The following is a 15,841-nucleotide window of genomic DNA, read 5'->3' as shown; positions in this document are numbered from 1 at the left end:
ACAGTAGAATCCTCGGGGAGGAGGATTTAAATAATGGATTGCAGCACACAAAGGGTTAAAGGGAATCTGTCACCAGGTTTGTGCCCCCCAATCTGAGAGCACCATGATGTAGAAGCAGATATCCTGATTCCAGCAATGTGTCACTTACTGTCATTTTGATAAAATCAGTTTTCTTTGCTGCAGATCTAGTTCTCTGAAAGCTCTGTACAACCCCACCCACACAACTAATTGGCAGCTTTCTGTGTGCACTGTGCATAGCCAGAAATCTGCTAATCAGTGCTGGGGTGGGGTTACACAGAGATAATGAATATGGCAGATTACATAACAGCAGATTTTTTAGTCCTCTAGTGATAATCACCTGCCAGTAAAACAGGGATTTTATCAAAACTACAGCAATCAGCCCAGTAAGTGACACATCGCTGGAATTAGGGTCTCTGCCCCTACATTATACTGCTGTTAGATTATGTGGCAAAACCTGCTGACAGATTCTCTAATAATAATGAGGCTAAACTGCAATACTAGACATAGCGCCCAGACAAAAGCGGAGCCTTTTTACGAAAGAAAGTAGACATGTTTATCCAATCTCATAAAACCATGTTAGAATAAGGAGGGGGAATAAACAACTATATTCCTCACCTGTCCAACGAGAAGAAAATAATCCATAATGTCCCACGATCCTAATGACTTTGACCAGCAGAGGCACAGCTGGCTACACACTGCGTAGTTAATCGCTCCTGCAGTGTCTAGCGCTGAGAAAATTCAACAGAGTTCATCATCTGATGAGCCCCAGTGATCTCACTGACGGCACTGCTGCATGATAACTTTCTCATGCAGCTGATGAACTCCGGTGAACTTTATCACCACAGCTCAGTGCTACATACTGCAGAAGTGATTACACGCTCCTGTCAGTGTGTAGTCGGCTGCCAGGTAGAGCAGTTGTAGCGCCCCCACTGCCGCAGGGCCGAGGGGTACCCGGTACCGGGCCTCTGAGTCTCTGCTCTGGGGTTGTCACGGTGGCTAGGCCCGGTCCGTGACCCTGCTGAGGGGCGTACAGTGAATGATAGTTGTGGAGGGTGGTGGTGGAGCGGTGTAGTGCCGGTCGCAGTAAATAACGAGGACACCAAGTAGCAGTCTCTTTACCTCTTTACTGAAGATCTCTGGGTCCTCAGTCCGGAATACGGTTCACCAGGCTGCGCAAGTCCGGCCGGTCCAATGGCACTTCCAGAGTTCTCTTCACAGGTGGAAATCTGTGCCTTCCTGCTTGCGCTATGTGTTGTGGTCCTTCCCTGCTGTGCTTACAGAAAGTCCCCACAACTGTTGTGTCTGTTTCTTAAGTTCCCTCACAACTCGATTAGATGATGTTCTGCTAATCCTCCGTCCCTCCCTGATGTTCTGGTTGGGACGGCACCCGTTTGACGGGTAGGCTCGGAGCTCTTCCGGGACCCTAGAGTCGCCCCTCTCCACAAGTTGCCCCCCAAGACTGCATAGGTGATTTAAGTTAGACAGCCCGCCTTAGACTGACTGTCCTGCCGCTGTTTAGAGTATTGCTTGAAGCTGGATATTATGATACTCTCTCGGCGTTCCGGCCACCGGTTGTGCGCCTCAGTAGGATGTTGCCTCGGTCTTACAGCACGACTCCTACTGGTGTTCTCCTATTGCGTTGATCTCGTTTCTCACTCAGCACAATCTATCTCGCTTCTGATCCTTCCTTGGGCACCGCCGCTATCCTGAGCAGGCACGGTCCCGTTACGTTCACTCAAGTTGCCAAGCCTCTGTCAGGATCCCACCCCTGACAGAGACCCTACTGTATCTTCCCCTACAACACCCTCTGCCACAAGGTGTTGCCTGGTTCCAACCCAGTCAGCTTCTCATCTAACTTCCTGCCTGACCCCCAGTTTACCCACTATGGTGGGGAGTGGCCTAGTGAATAGAACCCTTAGCTCCCCCCGGAGGCCCAGCTGTGAAATGTATTGGTGTCTGTGATACCTGGTCAGATGAACTCCTTCAGTGCCATCAGACGTGCCATAGCTCCCCTTAGTGGCGGAGCCACAGTACTGCAACGACCAGGACTCTGGGGCGCTGCACTCCCCCCTAGTTAAACACAGTACTCCGGGACTGGGAAGAAAACAACAATACAAGTTAGCAAAAAGACATACAATTTTGTTGAGTGCAATAACAATAAGTAAGCTTGAACAGAGCTTCCCTTTATGGGAGGTGAGGACGCTTGAACGTTACAAACATGGTTAACATGATAAATTACAGGCTACAAATAACTCCTGTTACCCAACCGGGTATTCTACTTAGTGCAAACGTTTGCATAATAAGTTAACATTGTCCTTAAGGATGTACACTCTAAATCCGCTAAAGACCTTCTTATAATCACATTATAAGGCAATTTAACTTTTACATTCTCCTTCTTTAAATCTGCAGGGCCGCCTGTCCTAACGGCACCAGACCTACTGCCTCTCCTTTCTTACAGGACCGCTCCTTTCAGCCCGAGCCTTCTGTCTTTTCAACTACTATACACAGTATAGAACATAACATTACTTTCAATTTAAGAGCACTGAGCCATCTCTATATGGCTCCTATGAGGACTCAGGGTTTACCTTCTATCCTCATTATCTATCCACATTATCAAACATTTTCTATAGAACATTAAACCTTCTCATTATCTTTCTCACTAACATGCACGCTGGACACTTCACTGCGTCCTTTTTTTCTAGCTTTCTCTTTCTCTCAGGGAACATCATCAGCATTTCTTTACAATTAACTAGTTGGATACATATAACTTTTTCTCGCAAACATTATCATCGCTTTCTTTTTGTCAAGACGTTATCGCTATCTCTCAGTCTTAAAGCAATACCATTCTTTAAATGCAACAAGTGAACATCCCCTTTAAGAGGGGACCAAGTCTCTATGAGGTAGTATATCTTCTCAAGCTACCAGTCCATACTCAGCAAAGGCTCCGGTACGGTAACTTCACAAAGAGTCCTTCTTTAAGTAAAACCAGTAGGGAGCACCTTTAAGAAGGTGCAAACTATTTACAAGCAGTTTGTATCATGCACTGTTCATGATTGCGGCAGTTCTGGAAACTTGTGCAAAAACTTAGAAAAAAGCAAACAAAACAATAGGGATCCCGGGTCAACAAAGGGATCCCTTTAAGAGTTAACCCTGGACAGGTTTTAGTAGCAAAAAGCAGGGAAACAAACAGTTAACTATGTACAGTTTCAGGTTTCCGAGGTTTAGTTGGACGGCTTCCAGGGCTGCACCTGGCACTTAACCCTTCCTGGCCTGGGAAAGGTGAGGTCCAGGGTTACACCCAGTGCTGGACAAACGCCGTTAATCCGTCTTTCATGTACGGTTAAATCATGCGCAGCGATGGAGGTCTGCACAGCTTGAGTAGGGGCATTTGCTGCAGCAGAGGTAGCGGCTGCTGCAAGATCAGTCACTGGAACGGAGTCAGCAGCTGTGGCACTAGCAGTCACTGGAGGGGTGTCGGTCGTCAGGGCAGGGTCGTCCTTCATACCTGCTTCAGATGCGGTTCCTCCGGTGCCGGTCTGCTCTGCCTCTGCTGGGGTCTGGAATGCTGGCTGCAGGGCCTCGTGCTGCGACGTTGTCATCTCTGCTTGCAGCATCTCGCTTTCCGGCAGGGCCTTGCTTTCTGGCTTCGGAGCGCTGGAGCTTCTCTCATGCTCCGGACCAGATGAGGCTGCCGACAGGCGCCTGATGAGGTTCCCGATGAAGGTCTTCTTCCACCCGGCCTCAGTGCTCAGCGGCGTCCGCCGGGGTCGGTCGCTGAGCTCGTCCACTCCGGCCTGCAGGAATTCGGCATCGGCGGTGGAGGCCTGGTTGCGGTGCCCCTCCGGGTGGCTGGGGGAGTCCTCTGCTCCTACCCCACGCTCCGACTCCGGGTGGCTCGCCATGGCATCCTCCATGTCGCTGACTCCTTCTTCCTGGTCCTTTTCCCGCTCTCTCCTTCGGGGGCGGTTTCGTTTTCTCTGTCTCTGCCCACCATTGAGGATCAGGAGGCGGATCTTGGCTGCTGACGGACACGTCCTCAAGGGGCCGAGATATTTAGACTGGGCGGCCATTGTCTTTCGCGCTCTTCAGCTTGTTCACGCCCACTTCCACGCCCTTCTTCTTCTTCGGTGTAGCAATGGCGGCGGTTTTTGGCGGGAACTTTTGGCGGCAAACGGCACAGCACAGTCTTTATAATAAAGTACCGTCCAAGCACAATAAATCACAGTTCCAAGGCACACATGACCTGATTCTTCAGGCTTAAGTAGATCCTGTTCGTGACGCCAAGTTTGTAGCGCCCCCACTGCCGCAGGGCCGAGGGGTACCCGGTACCGGGCCTCTGAGTCTCTGCTCTGGGGTTGTCACGGTGGCTAGGCCCGGTCCGTGACCCTGCTGAGGGGTGTACAGTGAATGATAGTTGTGGAGGGTGGTGGTGGAGCGGTGTAGTGCCGGTCGCAGTAAATAACGAGGACACCAAGTAGCAGTCTCTTTACCTCTTTACTGAAGATCTCTGGGTCCTCAGTCCGGAATACGGTTCACCAGGCTGCGGAAGTCTGGCCGGTCCAATGGCACTTCCAGAGTTCTCTTCACAGGTGGAAATCTGTGCCTTCCTGCTTGCGCTATGTGTTGTGGTCCTTCCCTGCTGTGCTTACAGAAAGTCCCCACAACTGTTGTGTCTGTTTCTTAAGTTCCCTCACAACTCGATTAGATGATGTTCTGCTAATCCTCCGTCCCTCCCTGATGTTCTGGTTGGGACGGCACCCGTTTGACGGGTAGGCTCGGAGCTCTTCCGGGACCCTAGAGTCGCCCCTCTCCACAAGTTGCCCCCCAAGACTGCATAGGTGATTTAAGTTAGACAGCCCGCCTTAGACTGACTGTCCTGCCGCTGTTTAGAGTATTGCTTGAAGCTGGATATTATGATACTCTCTCGGCGTTCCGGCCACCGGTTGTGCGCCTCAGTAGGATGTTGCCTCGGTCTTACAGCACGACTCCTACTGGTGTTCTCCTATTGCGTTGATCTCGTTTCTCACTCAGCACAATCTATCTCGCTTCTGATCCTTCCTTGGGCACCGCCGCTATCCTGAGCAGGCACGGTCCCGTTACGTTCACTCAAGTTGCCAAGCCTCTGTCAGGATCCCACCCCTGACAGAGACCCTACTGTATCTTCCCCTACAACACCCTCTGCCACAAGGTGTTGCCTGGTTCCAACCCAGTCAGCTTCTCATCTAACTTCCTGCCTGACCCCCAGTTTACCCACTATGGTGGGGAGTGGCCTAGTGAATTGAACCCTTAGCTCTCCCCGGAGGCCCAGCTGTGAAATGTATTGGTGTCTGTGATACCTGGTCAGATGAACTCCTTCAGTGCCATCAGACGTGCCATAGCTCCCCTTAGTGGCGGAGCCACAGTACTGCAACGACCAGGACTCTGGGGCGCTGCACAGTCGCATCAGCTGATATGACTGCTCTACAAATCATCTGAATCATCACGGGACAGTATGGATTATGGCAGATAGGTGAGGGATATGGTGGTTTATTATTTTTTCCCTTTTCCAGGTAACTATCTTACAGGCGGTAATGTTACCACTGATCAGAACCGCCGTGCCGATGTTTCTCGCGGTGTCACAGAGATGACAGCGTGGGAAACACCCAATATGAAGTTCATAAAAATGCAAGTAAAAACTCAGCAAAATCCACAAACAGTTTTATGCCTGTGTTGTTACTGCATATCTGACTGAAGTCAATGGGTAAAAACGAGGCAAAAGCGTACAAAAGATTGACATGCTGCAGATTTAAAAGCAGCACAAATTCTGAAATGAATATTACTGATCGTGTGCACAGAACTTCAGGATAATCATTGACTTTGTCGGCATAAGGATTCCCTAGCGTTTTTGGGCCATTTCAGTGCAGAAAAAAAAACGCTGCAAAAACGCACTGTATGCACACAGCCTAAAACTGACTGACATCAAATTAATAAGATCTTTTCTCACATGCGTCACCTGCAGTCTTATTATTGCCGGTTGACCTTTTTGACATCTTCAGATATCACGTGTCTTTTGGAATTGTCCCTCAACCCTCTTATATTCCAAGGTACAAAATTAACAGTCACACCCATTTACTAAAATAGTGAATAAATGCAACTCTCCTTGTCAATGTTACCCATTCCAGATATTTTACCCACCATATAATCCAGACTTCAGCAGGTTTGTGCAGCAGCTAGTCTCCCCCAACCCAGCTAACAAACACCCCTTTCCCTCCCCTCCTCCGAACAGTATGGACCCACGCTTACCAGTAAGGAATGGGGCCTGAAGCAGCTCACAACCATTGGGTGCATGCTCCACCATAAAAAAAAAACCAGAAATAAAAATATTCTGTATCAACTCTCTCCAACATAGAGCCCACCGCACTAAAGATAAACCAGATAGCTTGCATATATGTGTCATTAATAGTGATCAGCGCAAGTGCTTGTTACTAGAGTTGGTTCATGAGAGTCCAGCCATATCAGGGCGTCCTTAGGGGAATCAAAGACAGAAGTGGAACCCAGTATGATCACTCGCAGTTTCGCTGGGTAAATCATGGAATATTGATCTGGACCCATGGAAGCGTGTATAACGTGAAACGGCCGTCGTCCTGTTTCTCCGCCTGTACCATCTGCCCTGTACCTGCTTGCATTACCTTGTCCATGCAATTCGCTTGAAATAAAGGACTAAGGTTTTTTCGTCACTGGATTTTGAAGTGTTGCTGCATTTTTTCTTTCTTCCAATGGAAATCATGGAATTTTGCAGCCCAAGTGTCCTCAGTCTTCTTTTAATATATACTGGACGTACAGGGATCTCTTACTCTGGATTTCCACAGAAGTCTGGAAAAAAGGATACTGACCTCCAAGTGATATGTCCTGCTTCTCCGGTGCCATCCTTAGTACGATATTCCGGTATTTGTAATGCATGATTTTTATTAGGATAAGCCAGGGAGGTCTGCCCACTCGGCCGGGCCTCGTAGGAATCCTGTGGGCCCCCATTCACTCTAGGATCGAGCGCTATCTGTCACAAAATAAGGCCGTACCCAAGACGTAAAATTCACTGTTGCATGAATGTTGTTGCACCCAGCTCATGGCCATATTATGGGTGTGTTATTTTCACAGTACCAGTAACAACGCTAGTATGAATTTTAGAGAGGGGTCAGTGTCGGACTGGGATGCCAAGAGCCCAACAGTAACCAACTCCAGGGCCCCACTTTTCAGATACATCCAAATGTGACATTATCCTCAATCACAAATTTATATAACAATGAATGGGGTAGATTGTTAAATAAGATGCTGCCTTTGTCTGTATATAGTAACTCAAGTATATAGTGCCAAGCACTGCTCATATAAGAGGGTGGTGGCCCACCGGTGGATTCTCCTGTTCTCCGCTGGTCCAGTCTGAGCCTGGGTAAAGTAACTGTATAGTTAGTCTAAAATGCATTTTGGGTGTCAAAGACTCTCTTTACTAGATATGTTTAGAGTCTTTCCTGGAAACATATACAGCCATTAGTTACTTTGGCCTCTCACGCCTTTATTCTTATTTTTATGAATCAGAGTAGAGATATTTTTAATTTCTTCATGTGATCAGCCCGGGAGCTGCCCTCCTCTTCCTTCCTGTGCCTTGGGGGACTAGCAGACGTTCATAAACAGCAGTATACTTCCTTACAGTGTCTTAGCCTTCTGACGGCGCGTGGATACACTTCTGCTTCAATCCCGCATTCTTTATACGTCTCCACATTCCAGGCTGTTTGTGCCCAAAAAAAGTTTTCGTAGTGAGGAAAGTTGCCAGGCTGGGCTCAGGCTGTGCAGGATGTGTCAGACAGCAACAGGTGAGAGATGTGCTCCTAATCATATGTGGCAGAGTTTGACAGGGGGATGAAGTTTTCGATTTCAACATGTAGAAAACAAATATAATGCACCGCAAAAGTTAAAAAAGAAAGTGTATTTTTTATGAGGTACATATATAAAGATGTGTGTTTGTAGCAAGCTACTAAGTGGAAAAGCTGACACTTGGCAGCTGCTCATCTGTACACATTGGATAACACTTGTCAATGTAGGAAGTGTCAGAGTGGAAGAACGTGAGATGGGGCAGGAAGGTGGAGTAGATTATTAATAATGAAGGTCAGGGTGGACGAGGCTTCTTACACTCGGGCTAATGTACAACCTCCCTGGATAGTGCGCTGCACCGTTCTGGTACTTGGAATTCCATCTCACTTCTCCTTAGGCAAATACTTTAAAAATACTTCTAAATAGGAATGACTTTGTTGGTTGTCAGCGCAAGTGTTCATCAAACTCAGAACGTGTTTTTTTTAGAGTCTATTAGACTATATAAAAGATATAAGGAATTTTTATTTTTACATAAATTCCAAATAATTTTTTACAATAGGATTTTCTTACGGAGACTGCCTCTCGTGACCACTTACACACTCATCTACTCGCCTATTGCAATAGTAGGGTAACAATGAGCTGAGCCACTTCACACATCCACACCACGCTTCTTGCTGCCACTACTCACCATTTTGATAGTCCACCGTGACGCCTGCCCTGGGTGACACACTAATACACACACCCTAGCACCAAACAAGGTTAACTACTTACACTCCGGTATAAACATGGTAACACAACCAGGTTATACGTTCCCTCTTTGAGGTTGTGGGTACTTTTAGAGCAGCAAGAAACAAACATATCAGATTTTAGATTTCATATATGAAAAAAGCACAGTTCTTTTAAAGCTACAAAAAGATGAACTTTTCGAGGTAAATTACATGAAATTCTCACCATTTGTCAGTAAGAATCCATTCAGTTCGCACAGGCAAAGAGATCCAAACATAGATGTCCCTAAATGAAGTTATGTGTAATAATGAGAAATGACCAGGGGAAAAAGTATTGAGCAAGCTTACTGAAATGTAATGTACAAAAGCCTTTGCTGGTGATGACAGCTTCAAGATGCCTCCTCTATGGAGAAACTAGTCACAGGCATTGCTCAGGTGTGATTTTGGCCCATTCTTCCACACAAACACTCTTCATGTCCTGAAGGTTTCATGGGTTCCTTCTGTGGACTCTGAGCTGTAGTTACTTCCATAAATGTGGCACAGAGGTTGTAGAAATATTTCAATATTTTTAATGAAATCTGTTGGGTTATGGATTAGATAAATAAAAATCCGACATCACTGGACAAATGGCCGCATCTCCTCTGTGAGCTTATGACCTGTAGTGGCAGAAAGTACAAAAGTTTTCTGCATATTTTTCTTGTTAGAAAAGGAGTGCTAAAATATGAGGAAGAAAAATAACGGCCCCTTAGGTAGATATGGTATGTCTCTTGCATACCAGGGACATCACATGGAAAAGCAATATTTTGATGCCATATCGTTAACAATCTGATATCAACACCATAGATGTATCTGCAATCGAGGGACATCATCACTTTTATGGATTCAAGTGCCAGGTTTTTTGGAACACAGAAAAGTAATAGCGTGAATTATGGATACATCATAGTTGTGTTTGGTGCCTAGGATGGTGATGGTGAAAGTATGCTCAGAATTATGGTGGTCATATTATTCCACTAAGAGGTTCCTGTGGGAAAATATGCTGTAAATTAGAATCATATCCTTGCAATTATCTTTCTGTGCATATAATTTGCCATCCTCCTCTCATCCGACCACAAGGAAGGGTGAACGGTCTTGATGACTCACCTTGTAATATCTCATCCAGAAAAAATCATGGTCAGACTCAGGAGAGACCCTTAAATTGTAGATCTGTCCCAATTTCAGCAGCAATCTCCTCTGACAAAAGGTCTCACAGATTCCATCTGTATTGTATCTCTTATTTTTGTACTGTTTTTGCCTCGTGTGTACAGCCAGTGAAATAAGTATTGAACACGTCACCAAATTTCTAAGTAAATATATTTCTAAAGGTGCTATTGACATGAAATTCTCACCAGATGTCAGTAACAACTCATCCAATCCATACAGGCAAATAAATCATACCATAGATGTCCGTATTTTTTGGATTATAAGATGCACTTTTTTCCCCCTCAAATTAAGAAGAAAATGGGATGCATTTTATAATCCAATAATAGCTTACCAGGGAATGGAGGCGGTGGAGTTGGGTCACAGGAAGCAGGGTCATTGCTTAAGGAGGCTGCCGGTGGCAGGCGTGGGGCCATGCTGCCGGCCCTGGCCTGGGAGGAGGAGGTGTCTCGACACTGTGAGGCTGCGGGCCCTGGACTCTCCTAAGATGTTGATGCTGAGTGGAGTCCTCCTTCCCATTGATTTCCCTAGACCTTGGGAAAATGGAGGCAGAGCATGCGCAGATTAAGTTCTTGAGAGACGCCCACCACAGGAAAAATAAATGGCAAGGTGGACTCCTCTCAGCACCGATACCTTAGGAAAGTCCATGGCCAGCAGTCTAGTAGCGCCAAGACATTCCCTCCAACCAACCTGAAATTCGCAGCATCGCCCCACTCCTGCTGCCACCGGCCTCCTGACTGAAGCAGTGACCCTGCCTCTTGTGACCCCGTTCTACTGCAGCCGACCCCTGGTAAGCTACCGTAAAATGGGACTATAATACGCACCACAATTTATTTAAAAAACATTTTTTCAGATTTTCCTCAACAAAATTTGGGGTGCATCTTATGGTCCTGTGCGTCTTATAGTTCACAAAACATGGTAGCTGGCTGCAGAAAGACTTAACTGTGAATCTGCCACAGAGTTTATGAACCTAATGTTACTTCTTCTGAACTTTTTTCTCAGCTGATTTATAACCACATCAAAGTTATACCATGATAAACAAAGGTTGTAAATGCTGAACGCTTATTTTTTTTTTTTGCAAATAAAACCCTATTGCAAAAATGACAACCACAATGTATGCATTTAGGTAAAAAAAAAAGTTGTCTACATCCTTTAACGTCAATGAAATTCTGATTTTACATAAAGTTTGGCTACTTCTAGGCGAAAGAGAAGACCATACACAATGACGGCACTGTAACATGTTATCAGGATTAGTTCTGGCATTTCCACCATTTCTTTCCAGCATTGGATCATTGTATTTCCACATTTTTTTTCTTTGTCATGTAAATATAAGGGGAATTTATCAGGACTGGTATTTCATATGCCAGTCTTAAAGGGAACCTGTCAGCAGATTTTGACGCTATAAGATGTGGCCACTGCCTTTCAGGGCTTATCTACAGCATTCTATAATGCTGTAGATAAGCCCCCGATCCGACCTGAAAGATAAGAAAAACATGTTATATTATACTCACCCGGGGGGCGGTCTGGTCCAATGGGTGACGCAGATCAGGGTCCAGCGCCTCCCATCTTCTTGCAACGCCGCCCTCCTGCTTCTTCCTCGCTCCCTGGCATCGCGCTACGGCACAGGCGTACTTCCCCGTCCCGTTGAGGGCAGAGTTAAGTACTGCAGTGCGCAGGCGCCGGGAAAGGTCAGAGAAGCCCAGTGCCTGCGCACTGCAGTACTTTACTCTGCCCTCAACAGGACAGATAAGTACGCCTGCGCAGGAGCGCTGATGCCGGAGAGCGAGGAAGAAGCAGGAGGGTGGCGTCACAAGAAGATGGGAGGCGCTGGACCCGGACCTGCGACACCCATCGGACCGGACTGCCCTGCAGGTGAGTATAATAAAACTTTTTTCTTATCTTTCAGGTCGGACCGGGGGCTTATCTACAGCATTAAAGAATGCTGTAGATAAGCCCTGAAAGGCAGTGGCCGAATCTTATAGCGGCAAAGTCTGCTGAGAGGTTTCCATTAAATCCAAAGGCCCACCAGTATCCAACTCCAGGGCTGTTGTGAATTCTGCTCTAGGGCTCCCTCCAGTGGTTGTAAGTGGTAGCGCTGCTGTCTCTGAATCTCAGCATTTATCAGGTGTGTTCACTTTTTGCAATTGTGACTGGGCTATTTAGTCTTGCTTCACCCTTTAGTCAGTGCCAGTTGTCCATTGTTCCTGGAGGATTCACATCTCTGCCTGGTCTCTCCTGCTTTGCAGTTCTTTTCAACAAAGATAAGTTCTAGCCTTGATTTTTTGCTGTCCACATGCCGTGGCCTTATTGTTCAGTTCTTTTCCATGTTTTTGTCTTGTCCAGCTTGGTTTGTATAAGGATTTGTTTAGCCAAGCTGGTATCTCTGGAGATGCAGATATACCCTCCATATCTTTAGTTAGCTGTGGAGTTTTGGTATTTTCTGTGGTGGATATTTTCTAGTGTTTTAATACTGACCGCATAGTACTCTGTCCTATCCTTTCTATTTAGCTAGAAGTGGCCTCCTTTGCTAAATTCTGATTTCAGTCTGTGTATGTTTTTTCCCTCTCCTCTCATAGTCAATATTTGTGGGGGGCTGTCTGTCCTTTGGGAATTTTCTCTGAGGCAACATAGTTTTCCCTTTTCTATCTCTAGGGGTAATTAGTCCTCTGGCTGTGTCGAGATGTCCAGGGAGTGCTAGGTACATTCCACGGCTACTTCTAGTTGCGGTGTTAAGTTCAGGGTCTGCGGTCAGTACAGGTACCACCTTCTCCAGAGTACGTCTCATGCTGCTCTTAGGCCACCAGCTCATAACAGTACAACTGGCCAACAATGAGTTAACCGCATCTCAGAAGAAGGGAAGGAAAGTCCTGAGCCATTTTTTTTTCTGTAGTCTGTTGTGTTTTTTTTTTTTTTCTTCCCTCTTTACCTCTGGGTGGCTCAGGAGTTCGGCGCTGGTATGGATGTTCAGGGATTGGCTTCTCGTGTGGATCAACTTGCTGCTAGAGTACAGGGTATTTCCGATTATATCGTTCAGACTCCGGTTTTAGAGCCTAGAATTCCAACTCCTGGTTTGTTTTTTGGGATAGGTAAAAATTTCTGAGCTTTAAAAATAACTGTAAACTGTTTTTTGCTCTGAAACCCTGTTCCTCTGGTGATCCCATCCAGCAGGTTAAAATTGTTATATCTCTGCTGCGTGGTGACCCCCAGGATTGGGCATTTGCCCTGGAACCTGGGAATCCAGTGTTGCTTAATGTAGACACCTTTTTTCAGGCGCTTGGGTTATTGTATGACGAACCTAATTCAGTGGATCATGCTGAGAAGACCTTGTTGGCCCTGTCTCAGGGTCAAGAAGCGGCATAATCATATTGCCAGAAGTTTAGAAAATGGTATGTACTGACTAAATGGAATGAGGATGCCTTGGCGGCAATCTTCAGAAAGGGTCTTCCTGAATCCGTTAAAGATGTTATGGTGGGGTTCCCCACGCCTGCTGGTCTGAGTGATTCTATGTCTCTGGCCATTCAGACTGATCGGCGCTTGCGCGAGCGCAGAGTTGTGCACACTATGGCATTGTCTTCCGAGTGGAGTCCTGAGCCTATGCAGTGTGATAGGATTGTGTCTAGAGCTGAACGACAAGGATTCAGACGTCAGAATAGGTTGTGTTTTTACTGCGGCGATTCTGCTCATGTTATTTCTGATTGCCCTAAGCGTACCAAGAGAATCGCTAGTTCTGTTACCATCAGTACTGTACAACCTAAATTTCTGTTATCTGTGACCCTGATCGGCTCATTATCGTCATTTTCTGTCATGGCATTTGTGGATTCAGGCGCCGCTCTAAACTTAATGGACTTAGAATTTGCCAGACGTTGTGGTTTCCCCTTGCAGCCTTTGCAGAGTCCTATTCCTTTGAGGGGCATTGATGCTACTCCGTTGGCTAAAAATAAACCTCAGTTTTGGACACAGCTGACCATGTGCATGGCGCCAGCCCATCAGGAAGATTGTCGTTTTCTGGTGTTGCATAATTTGCATGATGCTATTGTGCTGGGTTTCCCATGGTTACAGGTGCATAATCCGGTATTAGATTGGAAATCTATGTCTGTGACTAGTTGGGGTTGTCAGGGGGTTCATGGTGACGTTCCTTTGATGTCAATTGCCTCCTCCCCCTCTTCTGAAATTCCTGAGTTTTTGTCAGATTTCCAGGATGTATTCAATGAGCCCAAGTCCAATTCCCTTCCACCGCATAGGGACTGTGATTGTGCTATTGACTTGATTCCAGGCTGTAAGTTCCCTAAGGGCCGACTTTTCAACCTGTCTGTGCCAGAACATACCGCCATGCGGAGCTATGTTAAGGAGTCCTTGGAGAAGGGGCATATTCGGCCATCTTCTTCACCATTGGGAGCAGGTTTTTTTTTTGTTGCCAAAAAAGATGGCTCCTTGAGACCCTGTATTGATTATCGCCTCTTGAATAAGATCACGGTCAAATTCCAATACCCTTTGCCTTTGCTTTCTGATCTGTTTGCTAGGATTAAGGGGGCTAGTTGGTTTACTAAGATTGACCTTCGAGGGGCATATAATCTTGTTCGTATTAAGCAGGGTGACGAATGGAAAACTGCCTTTAATACGCCCGAAGGCCATTTTGAATACCTTGTGATGCCATTCGGACTCTCTAATGCTCCATCTGTGTTTCAGTCCTTCATGCATGATATATTTCGGAATTATCTTGATAAATTCATGATTGTATATTTGGATGATATTTTGATTTTTTCAGATGATTGGGGGTCTCATGTGAAACAAGTCAGGATGGTATTTCAGATCCTTCGTGATAATGCCTTGTTTGTGAAGGGGTCTAAGTGCCTCTTTGGAGTACAGAAGATTTCTTTTTTGGGCTTCATTTTTTCTCCCTCATCTATAGAAATGGATCCGGTTAAGGTTCAGGCCATTCATGATTGGATCCAGCCCACATCCGTGAAGAGCCTTCAGAAATTTTTGGGCTTTGCTAATTTTTATCGCCGTTTCATTGCCAACTTCTCCAGTGTGGTTAAACCCCTGACCGATTTGAGGAAGAAAGGCGCTGATGTGACGAATTGGTCTTCTGCGGCTGTTTCTGCCTTTCAGGAGCTTAAACACCGATTTACTTCTGCCCCTGTGTTGCGTCAGCCGGATGTTTCTCTTCCTTTTCAGGTTGAGGTTGACGCTTCTGAGATTGGGGCAGGGGCCGTTTTGTCTCAGAGGAATTCTGATGGTTCCTTGATGAAACCGTGTGCCTTCTGTTCTCGAAAGTTTTCGCCTGCGGAACGCAATTATGATGTCGGCAATCGTGAGTTGTTGGCTATGAAGTGGGCATTTGAGGAGTGGCGACATTGGCTTGAGGGGGCCAAGCACCGTATTGTGGTCTTGACCGATCATAAGAATCTGATTTATCTCGAGTCTGCCAAACTGCTGAATCCTAGACAGGCCCGATGGTCCCTGTTTTTCTCCCGTTTTGATTTTGTGGTCTCGTATCTTCCGGGTTCTAAGAATGTTAAGGCTGATGCCCTCTCTAGGAGATTTTTGCCTGATTCTCCTGGGGTCCTTGAGCCGATCGGTATTCTGAAAGAAGGGGTGATTCTTTCTGCCATCTCCCCTGATTTACGACGGGTTCTTCAGGAATTTCAGGCTGATAAACCTGACCGCTGTCCAGTGGGGAAATTGTTTGTTCCTGACAGATGGACTAGTAAAGTGATTTCGGAGGTTCATTGTTCTGTGTTAGCTGGTCATCCGGGGATTTTTGGTACCAGAGATTTGGTTGGTAGGTCCTTTTGGTGGCCTTCTTTGTCACGGGATGTGCGTTCTTTTGTGCAGTCCTGTGGGACTTGTGCGCGGGCCAAGCCTTGCTGTTCCCGCGCTAGTGGGTTGCTTTTGCCTTTGCCGGTCCCTGAGAGGCCTTGGACGCATATTTCTATGGATTTTATTCCGGATCTTCCGGTTTCCCAGAGGATGTCAGTTATCTGGGTGGTTTGTGACCGGTTTTCTAAGATGGTTCATTGGGTACCTTTGCCTAAGTTGCCTTCCTCTTCTGA

General features: G+C 46.4%; 1 protein-coding gene across 4 annotated transcripts in view; it reads left to right on the top strand.

Annotated features, from left to right (window-relative positions):
* PIK3R6 (phosphoinositide-3-kinase regulatory subunit 6) overlaps nt 1-15,841 on the top strand; it is a 105,190-nt gene that overhangs the window by 24,103 nt on the left and 65,246 nt on the right. Inside the window, exon 1 of one of the 4 annotated variants that reach the window (XM_077253537.1) lies at nt 7,706-7,865. The exons of 2 other annotated variants lie outside the window; for them this stretch is intronic. The gene's annotated coding sequence lies outside the window, so the exon portion shown is untranslated. Of the gene's footprint in view, nt 1-7,705; nt 7,866-15,841 lie in introns of those variants that run through there. One more of the 4 variants, XM_077253540.1, reaches the window with a different exon arrangement.

The sequence above is a fragment of the Ranitomeya variabilis genome, chromosome 4 (genome assembly GCF_051348905.1).
Source record: "Ranitomeya variabilis isolate aRanVar5 chromosome 4, aRanVar5.hap1, whole genome shotgun sequence".
Classification (NCBI taxonomy): domain Eukaryota; kingdom Metazoa; phylum Chordata; class Amphibia; order Anura; family Dendrobatidae; genus Ranitomeya; species Ranitomeya variabilis.
The sequence above is the reverse complement of the archived record's forward strand: the minus strand, read 5'-3'. Positions and strand labels throughout refer to the sequence as shown.